Below are 10787 nucleotides of genomic sequence, written 5' to 3'. Positions count from 1 at the left end.
GTTATAAACAATTGTTGTTGGTATTGTTTGGTCGTTAATATCTTTTAAGGGATCTTCTTCAATTTCGTTATCTAGGGCTGCTTCGAATGTGACATTTTAGATTGGATAAAACATCTAGTTGGTTAATGTAAGTGTTAATAATTTCATCTTCTATTTGATTCTTAAATTCGAGAGCATCTTCTATAGTTAGCGGTGATCGAATGTTTTCAGTTAAATATGATACAGGTTGTTTTCTAGTTTTTATTATTATTATGCTTGGCTAAGATGGAGGATATAAAGCTAGATTCTTCAGATTACTTCCTCTTGCTATAGTCATACTTCCTGTTCGATAGCTTATGTAAGCATCTGTGGTTTCTAGGTAAGGTCTTCCTAGAATTAGGGGATGTCCATCTAGCCAGTTTCTAGGATTAATAATCAAGAAATATGTTGGGTATTCCCAAGAATCTACAGACACCATTACATCCTGTAATGTCCCTTCTGGTTTGACAACTGATCGGTTAGCAAGTTCTAGTAAGGTCGTAGTTGGATCCAAGGCTATAATGCCAAGTTTTTGATAGGTTGCTGTTGTGAGAATATTAATAGTTGCTCCTAAATCAACTAATGCATTGGGGAATGAACATCCATTTATTTTCACTGTGACAATAGGATTTCCTGGGTCCTCATATTTCACTAGTGTTTCTCTGTCTGATAATAAATCGGACAAAGTTCCAACTATGTAGACAGTTAGGGTTGTTTTTATTTTCGTCTTAGGCTTTTGAGTACACAATTCCTTAATAGTTTTTGCATAAATTGGAATGTCCTGAATATCCTGGAGGAGGGGTGTTTTTACATAAAGGTTTTTTAATTCTCCTAGAAGATTTAAATCAGGATATTCTATTGGGCGAGGTATAATCAATCGCTCTGGGAATGGTGGAGAAGAGGTAATAGTTTGATCATGGCTTTTCTATTTAACTGTATTCTCCATTTGAGGTGTTTGTTCTACAGGTAACAGATCATCTATTTGTATGTTTTTATCCCCCTCTGACTCAATTATCCATCTAGACCTTAATTTGAGTTCATTACACTCCCACAACTCAGTTTCTGGCTCCAGTCCTTCAATAATTTGTATAGATTGGACGGGTCTATTGTTGGGATTTGGGTTGGGCTGCGATGGGAGTTGTGGTCATAGATTGGGTTGAGGGTTCTGCTGTAATGTTTAAGGTGCTAGTAGTGTAGTTTGAGGTAGGGGGATTGTTCCTGCTGGTTGGTTTGTAGGTCTTTTCCATCTTGACTGCCAGTTCTGGTTTTGTGAAGTGAAAGGTGGCCACTGGGATGGATATGTATTGTCCTGCCAGAATGGTGGGAAGTAAGAGGAATTTGGACAACTATTGTTTTGATTTGATTTATTGGACCAAGGTGGCATAGAGAATGGTTGCTATGACCAATTAGGAAAATATGGTTGGTTCTACCATGTAGCCCCTGTGTATTGTTGAGAATTATATTGCGAGGGCTTAAAGAAAGAAGATGGATCAGTAGGCATACCTGTTTATCGTGCTTGCCATTGGCGACGCTGATTTAGCAAGTAGACTGGTTCTGTTTCTTCCTCTGCCTCCTTGAAGACTGCTTTTAACCTTGGGAGTGATGGTCAGTTTTCTGTGGCATGATCTTTAGTGCATATGGCATAGGTCTGTACCATATCCAACGGGCATTCTTTATGACTATGCTTCTTCTTGCATCGAGGGCAAAAGATCACGAGGTTCTGTTCTACTTCAGCCTACTTCTGCTTGGCTTGCATGATGTCTAATTGCATCGTCAAAGTTCCAAAGATACTTGTTTTGAAATCTTCCAGCAGGTTGCCGATTTCTGCATGAGTAATGCTTCCACCAGAGATTTTGCTATCCCTGGTGGTCGTTCATGTTCTGTTGGTTTCAATCACGTATTGCCTCTTGAGAACCTGATACACAAATTAATAATGTTTGCATAGTCTTCTTGATACATATCACCTTTACCCATAATATTTAATGTCTCTATCCATTGGTCTTTCATCCCTTTGATCAGTGTATATTTTAGCACATTATTAGGTAAAAGCAGAGTTGCGTAGGGAGACTTTGGAGGTTATATTGAAAACGCTCCACATACTCTTCCAATATTTCACTAGGTCTTGCTACCATTTGGAATATTTCGTCTTTCAGTTCCCGAGATCTGCAATAGTTCTGATTTTTTAAGGAAAGAGGTTTTCATTTGATCCCAATCATTTATGGTGCCCCCACCTAGTCCCATAAAACAACGCAGGGCTGCTCCTTTTAATGTAGAGGGAAACAACTTTAGTTTTTGGGGGTCGGTGGTGTAATCATAACCCCAACATAATACATCAAATTCAATCATAAATGCATTTGGATCCTCTGATGTGAGTCCATGAAAGATGGGAATATTTTATAGAGGGATAGCTTTCATGGGTGCCTTGACCGCTATGTCAACGATGGGATACTGTAATGTAGAGGTCTGGGGTGCTTGTGGATTGTTGGCCATTTGATCAAATATATGCCAATACCCTTCTAGGATCTCTGGGGCTAGAGAGTTATGATGAGCCCCATAAATGGGTAATTATATGGGCTCATTTGTCCTCCTAACATATTTTAATCAGCCATTTTATTAACTTATTGCATGTTTTTTTATTATATTTATGCTCATGGAGTGAGTTGGGTTGGTCATTATGCCATGGAGTCTAATATGTGTTTAATGCAGATTTTTGTTGAATTTTGAAGATAAAGTCAAAGATTTAATGGAAAATTGGTAGAAATAATTCGAAGTAGACAAGGGAAATGAATTATAGGATAGTATCCCCCTCATTTATGACTCCCCACTTCGAATTCTCCTTCATGCATCTCGATGCACAAATAGCCACATCAATGCACTAGGAGGCAGCCGAGCAAGTGGAGGATAACTTCTGTTTATCTCAAATTTTGGGATCCAAGCCTCCCTGATTTTAAGGAAGTTGTTGGGAGCTTCAATGGTATAAGTAGAGAGGCCTAGGGCCTCATTAGGAAGTTATTCAAATTTTTGAATCTTTGTTGCAGCTTTGCTTTGCTCAACTTCGAGCTTACTTTTGTTGATAATTTCATGTAATCCTATTATTATTTTGATAATAAAGATGAGATCCTTTTTGAGCTAGCACTAAGTTACCTCAGAGGGCTGAAGCTCTTGGGTTAGGGCCCAATCCAAGCAGCCAAGCTCCTCTTGTTTGTATTTATATGGTTTGTTTCAGTTTATGAATTAGTTGTTGTTAGATAAATCTCTTTCTTGGTTAAGAATAGGTTGCTTTTGGTGATTTGGAAGGTTTCTTCCATTTAAGTTTTATATATCAGGTTGAACAGTGATAGAAAGAAGATAAAAAAGGCCATCAATAGAGCCTTGGCCTCCTTTCCTCCCTTTTGGGACCATGAACTTAGGCCAAGAACCTCTTGCTGCCAAAAAAACATAGATTTGCCTTCTCCATAGGTTTTCTAGTGTTGTAGTATGTTAAAAGGTTAATGTTTTGCTTTATATCTCTCTCACCATGCTCATTTCTATCCTGCAATAAGTTTCCTTCCATGCCTTATCTGATTATAGCATCTTTTCAAAATTCATTTCCATAGCTCATAATCTAGATTAGCTTGATGCAAAATTATGTTTTTTTGATGTATCTAGCTTCCTTGCTTGCTTAATCTCATTGTTTGATTTTCAGTTCTCTTGCAGAAAATCTATTCTCAGAATAGGTTAGCTAATCATCCAACACAATCTCTGTTTGATCTATGCCCCATAGATTGCCCAGAGTTCATCTCAAATCTGCCTTAGTTTTCTGAACTTTTCCATAGATTTTCCTCTCTTTCCTTGAACAAATTCGACCATATTTCTCTCTCCTAATAATTCTTGATGGACCCTAGACACCTTAACGCATCATCCTAGGCTTCATTTACCCTTTCCACCTACCTTCCTACCTTCAAAACCTTCAAAACTACTCTCAGAATCCTCTTGTAGACCTCCTGTAGATCCCGTATAGCCTCCTATAGATTTTCCTGTAGGTTTCTTTTTGAAGTCTGATTGTCGGAAAAGCCTCCAGAAGGCCACCTGAGACTTCCTAGGACCCATCCACACCATCCTACACCTTTGAAACTTCTAAAGTTTCCCTCCATCGCCACCTAATCGCTGCCACATCCACAATCAAATAAATTACATGCATGACAATTTCACATAAAAATAGATAAAAATCCAAAAAGATGTTTTTGCTCATTTACTTCTAGAAATAGCTTGAGTAGATGTTGTTTACTTTCTGAGTAGGTAATGGCATTCATTTCATGGTTTTTCATATCTCTTTATGCAAAAGTAGGATTAGTTGGTTAAGTAGGGTTTGCTAGGTTTACTTTACATTTCTATCTTCTTCTCCTTTCTACTAGAGTAAGATTTCCTTTCTTTCATCACATATAGAACTTCTTCTGGAATCCATAGAATTTGGCTTGAGCTCCTAGTGATCTTTTGTTAGCTGACCAAGTGACAACCTATAGTAGGAACGAGAACTTGTGCATACAACACCGCAGGTTGATAAAAGTAAAGTAGGAAGCCTAGGAATTGCAGCATTATTGCTGCAATACTGGTGCTCACCAATTTTTGGCACCATTGTTAGGGAAGCGTTAGAGTATTTTGTGATTACTTCTTTCTTCTATTTTCTATCACAACCTTCTGCTAAGTAGTTTATTTCACCAAAAGTAGAATAGTTGTTTCTTTCAGTTTCTGCATTTCCCTGCTTAAAACTTTCAATTCTTCAATTTCAATTTCAACAAAAGTAGATTAGGAATTTCCTTGCTTTCAGTTCTGCATTTCATTTTCTTTCATTTTCAATTCTACAAATTTCATTTCAGCGACTTCATTTCAGCAAAAGTAGATTAGTCATTTCCTTTTTTTTAGTTCTGCATTTCATTTGCTTCCCTTTCAGTTTTGCAATTTAATTTCAGCAAGTTCATTTCAGTTAGTTGCAATTTGTTTGTTCAATCAATTTCAATTTTGCACGTACAATCAGTAAAAAAAAAGAAAAGGAAAAAACAAACCAAAAGATTTATTTTCATGCCTCGTAGGAACAGGGATAATTCAGGAAATTTCTTACCTAACACCCCCACCACGTCACAAAGCCACCCTTCTTTCTTTTTCGGTGGTAGTGATCAAGAAGAACCATTAGGTGAACAACCAAAGATATTTGAAGAACCTATAGGGGAAGAAGAAGAATAAAACATCCCTCCTGAGACAATGGCTGAAAATAGAATGCTAGGGGGAATGGAGAAAGAGTAGAGGGTACCTTTCCCATCCGCGAGACCAATGCGAACACCAAAATTAAGAACATAAGCCCTTCAGGCCTACCTCACTTCCATGGTTTGAATACAGAAGATATTGACACCTTTTTGTTTGAGTTTGTTGTTATCTGTCGAGCCTATGACTATGCAGAAGATGAGCAAAAGTTGAAACTATTTTCTTCTACACTCAAGGATGCAGCATTGCGCTGGTTCATGGAGTTACCTAGCAATAGCATCACAACTTGGGCTCATATGTAGCAAGCCTTTAACAAAAAATACTGAGACTACTATAGGTCAAAATATACCAAGGAAGAAATCTTCCAAATGACCATGGGAAGTGATGAATCCTTGGAAGATTATGAAGAGAGGTTCTAGCTAAGTTACAAAAGGGCTAGGTGTACACTTGACCCTGAATCTCTAAAGTTGGTCCTGCTTAGGGGAATTCCATTAGACCTTCTAGATACCTTCCATATACTGGTTGGGGGAGACATCTAGCAACTACCTTATGAGGACATAAATACTATCTTTAGAAATCATTTTAGAGAAGCAAGAAAGAGAGGTAGGGGGAGTAACTCCATAGTCAATACCTCCTCATCCAACTCATCCATCAAAGATGAACTTGGAAACATGATGGAAGGCTTTAAGAGTGAGATTTTGTAGACTCTTGCCATGCAAATGGATACCTTGCATATCAAAAGGAAACAAGAGGAAGGAGAGAGGGCTTTGGCCATTTTTCATCCTAGATGCACCAGGAGGCATCCTAGGAATGAATGCCCATTGAACTCTATAGAGGTTTGTTCAGTCTGTGAAGAATATCATTCTACAAATAAGTGCCCCTCCTTGACCGGACTTAAAGCTATATACCAGGGGGCCGAAGGAGCCACATAACCACTCCATTTCATGAACCAGAGGAGACCGCATGGACCTAGACCATACCTGTAGGGGATGCAAGGGACATCCTAGGCATACTACAACCCCAATCAAGTCACTCCCATACCTTCTTGGGGCCCTACTGCTCATCCTTCCTGGTCCATGCCTCATCCTTGGTCCTATCCATATCAGTATCATGCCCAACCAACCATTCGCTTCAATTCTATGCTCATCCACAACCTTAGTGGAATGCAACTCGTCAAGGGTAGAGGCCCTAGTACAATTTGTCTCCCGCTCTTTTGTCTCCACCACATGGTCAACCACAACCATTGCCTCCTGCTCCACTAAGGCAATCCCAAATGCCTGCCCAGCGAAACGTAAACCCAAACAACAGACAGGTTCAGCGAGTATATAGTGGGAACCATCATGCCCAACTTATGCTATGGATATTCAGGAGATTAACTTGCGATCTGGGAAGGTTCTCCCAGATAGCTTACCTCCCCCTAAGGAGGTTGAGGAAGATAAAGAGGAAAGTGAACCTAAAGCAATTCCACCCTTTCCTGAGAGACTATCCAGGACAACACGGCCTACCCCAGAAGAAACTGAATTTCTGGGAGAATTGAAACAGTTATGTGTAAAGATACCACTACTCCAAGCCATAAAGGATGTACCTATATACAATAGGATGATCAAAGAGAAGTGCTTTAGTCTTCCAAGCAGGTGCAAGAGAGATTCCCCAACCATCAATGTCATAGGACAACTGTCCGACCTGATGTTGGGGCAGGTAATTTGTTCAAAATATCTGGACCCTGGAAGCCTAGTAGTTGATGTCCACATCAATGGCACCATGATCCCACATACCTTGATTGATCTAGGAGATTCCATTAATGTGATGACAAAGGACACCATGCTCAATCTCAATCTCCAAAGCTCCTTGAGGAAGACCACGACAGTACTGCAGCTAGCAGACTGCTCCACCATGACCCCTAAAGGGATTGTGGAAGATGTGATGCTCTCCATTGATTCTTTGGAGTAACTTGTTGATTTCCTAGTTCTCCAACTGAAGGAAAAGCTCATTGGGTATCCTCTAATTCTAGGGAGACCCTGGTTGGCTATTGCCGATGCCTAAATAGATGTCGAGCTGGGAACATGACCATCAAGAATAGGCATAAGTCCAAGCAGTTAATACTATACCCTCCTAGCCAACCCTTGCTCTAACATGATCTACCTCTCTAGTTGGAGGAGGAGGATGAGGATGAAGTCTATTCTGCACCACTTTATGCATTAGAAACTGTCATGGGGGGAACCGCACAATGAGGATGATACCATTGAAAATATAATTCAGAATCCACCACCCAATACCTTTCCATTAGAAGATATAGTGAAGGAAACCCAAAACAATCCCTTAATTGGTCTCTGTGTGGCCGACCCGACCTCTCTCCATGTTAATAATATAGAGTTTGTGCCAAAAATAACCTTGAAAATCAATTCATCCCTATCCACTTCCTAGGAGAAGGAGTTGTGCAGCTTATTGAGAAAACGTTTAGATGCCTTCGCTTAGAGTTATAAGGAGATGAAGGGAGCGCACCCTTCAGTATGTACTCATCATATATACATTAAGGAAGATTGAAAACCAGTCAGGAAGCATTGAAGGAGGATGAATCTAACCCTTAAAGACATTTTTAAGGAAGAATTGCAAAAATTACTTGATGCAGGATTCATCTACCCCATCTCTGACAATGAATGGGTCTCTCCTTTGGTGCTGGTGCCAAAGAAAAATGGTAAGTGGAGAATTTGTGTCGATTATTAGGAACTGAACAAAGCCACTAAAAAGTACCATTTTCCTTTGCCTTTCATAGATCAAGTGTTAGATGGTCTGGTGGGGAAAAAGTTTTTCTCCTTCCTAGATGGGTTTAGCAGGTACAATCATATTCAAATTAGCCCAGACGACCAAGATAGGACCACTTTCACTTGTCCTTGGGGTACCTTTGCATATTGGAACCTTTCTTTTGGTTTGTGTAACACTCTAGCCACTTTCAAGAGAGCAGTATTGAGTATATTTTTTGACTTGGTTCATGATGCAGTGGAAATATATATGGATGATTTTGATCCTCATGGTTCTAACTTTCTGGAAGGTTTATCTAACCTAGGAAAAGTATTGGACAAGTTTTTTGAAATTAGCCTATCCCTCAGTCTGGAAAAATCTGATCTTTTATGACTGAAGTGACCATGCTAGGTCATGCAATATCTCAACAAGAATTGTAGGTGGACCCCAACAAAATTTCCATCATCCAAAGGGTCCCACCTCCTCAAAAGGTGAGATATGTCTAAATTTTCCTAGGTTTAGCTGGATATTACAGAAGATTCACTAAATATTTCAGTATGTTAGCCTCTCCGTTGTTTGGTCTTTTAGGAAAAGATGTCGAGTTCATATGGACTGAAAGATGTCAAGAAGCCCTAGATACCTTGAAAAGCAAACTTGTGACTGCCCCAATTTTGAGAGGCCCAAACTGGTTCTTTCCTTTCCACATTCATACAGATGCCTCAAACAAAGCAATAGGAGCAATCTTAGGACAAATTGATGAAAGGTTACCTTATGCCATATACTTTATAAGTAAAAATTTGTCAAAGGCAGAGTTAAACTACACAGTAACTGAGAAGGAACTCCTAGCTGTAGTGCATTCCTTAAAAAAATTCAAACATTACATCACAGGATATCAAACCTTTATACACACTGATCATGCTGCAATTAGATATTTAATGAATGAACCAGATGTAAATGCTCGCATTATTAGATGGTTGCTTTTGCTACGGAATTTTGATTTGACCATTGTTGATAAGACTGGTAAACAAAATGTTGTTGCTGACTTTTTGTCTAGAGTAAGTTTTCTCGCAAATGAAGAAGGAATGGTGGAAGATCAAATTCCAAATGAACACCTATTTGCTATCTCAATACTCTCTCTATGTTTTTCTGATATAGCAAACTACTTGGTTTCAGCACAGTTCCCACCACACCTGTCCTCAAAGGAGAAGAGCAAGATCATGAGGAAAAGCACCACTTTCACCTAGATTGGGGGCAATATCTTCAAACTTGGCCCAGATCAGATCTTGAGAAGATGTGTCAGGGAGGAGGAAGTTTTTGACATTCTCCTGACCTATCATGATGGGCCTTGTGGAGGCCATTTTGTAGCAAAGAGGACTGCGTTCGAAATATTGCAAGCAAGCTACTATTGGCCCACTCTTCATCGAGATGTGAGGATACCAGGCAATGTGATCAGTGTCAAAGGGTGGGGAAACCTACTCTAAAGGATGAGATTCCCATGCAACCTCAAGTGACTTTTAAGCCATTTGAGAAGTGGGGCATGGACTTTGTGGGTCCTATCAACCCTCCATCAAACCAGAAGAAATACATCATTATGTGCACCGATTATCTGACAAAATGGGCAAAAAAAAAAGCAATCAAAGTAGCAATAGAGGAAAAAGTAGTTGAGTTTTTGAGAGAAAACATATTCTATAAGTTCAGGTATCCAAGAGAAATGGTCACAGACCAAGGCAACCAGTTCACGTCCAAGTTGATTGAAGACCTGCTGACATGTCATAAAATCAAGCATAAGACTTCCACCCCTTACCATCCACAAGCCAATGGGCAAGTGGAAGTTACTAACAGAGCTTTGGAAGGAATTCTGACCAAGGTAGTGAGCAGCAATAAAAAAGATTGGGCGGATAGACTAGTTGAGGCCACCCGAACCTACAACACAACATGGAGGACCACTAGAGGGTTCACACCCTATGAACTAGTCTATGGGAAGAAGGCTTTGCTATTAATAGAATTTGAATTCAATACATTAAGGATGATAGCTCAGCTGGACTTAAACCTCAACCATGCACAGAAGGAAAGACTACTCGAGCTCAATGAATTGGATGAACAAAGATTATAGGCCCTTCTCCACACAAAGGTAGTTCAGCTTCATAGGAAGATATGACATGAAAAAAATATCAAGGAGAAGCAATTCCAAGAGGGAGATTGGGCACTGCTCTGTGACTCAAGGTATAAAGACTTCAAAGGCAAGCTGAGGACAAGATGGCTGGGACCCTACACTCTAGAAGAATGCAATGACAATGCCTTAGTTCTGATCAGAACCGTTGATGAGCAAGCCATCCCCATGCTTTTCAATGGACATAGGTTGAAAATTTACAAGAAGCCCTCTCCAAGTAAGATTTCATTGAAGTAAGACAGTGATGGTAGTGGAGCAAGTCTTAGCCTCCACTTCACCCACACACTGAAGAAGCAAAGAAAAAAGAAAAAATAATAAGGACTTAAGTGAAAACCTCCATGAGGTGCTTGAGTCTCATCATTGGGTTGAAAACCCATTTTGAGGTGGCCCAGTGATGAGAAAAAGGAAAAAAGAGAGAGAATAAGATCCCTGGGTGAAAACCTCCCTTGGATGCACCCAGGGTAGGCAATTAGGGTGAAAACCTCCTTGAGGCACCCTAGTTGTCTTTCAAAAAAAACAAAAAAATCAGAGAAAAGAAGGAAAATAAAATTGAATTTTAGTGTGCAATTCAGGTTACAGGTGGACCACAGGGAGAAAGGGAAAATGCCACAGAGCCTATTTC

Source organism: Pinus tabuliformis, chromosome 8, assembly GCF_031772625.1.
Source record: "Pinus tabuliformis cultivar Carrire ecotype Pingquan chromosome 8, CPIR1, whole genome shotgun sequence".
In the NCBI taxonomy this organism is placed as follows: Eukaryota; Viridiplantae; Streptophyta; class Pinopsida; order Pinales; family Pinaceae; genus Pinus; species Pinus tabuliformis.
The sequence above is the reverse complement of the archived record's forward strand: the minus strand, read 5'-3'. Positions refer to the sequence as shown.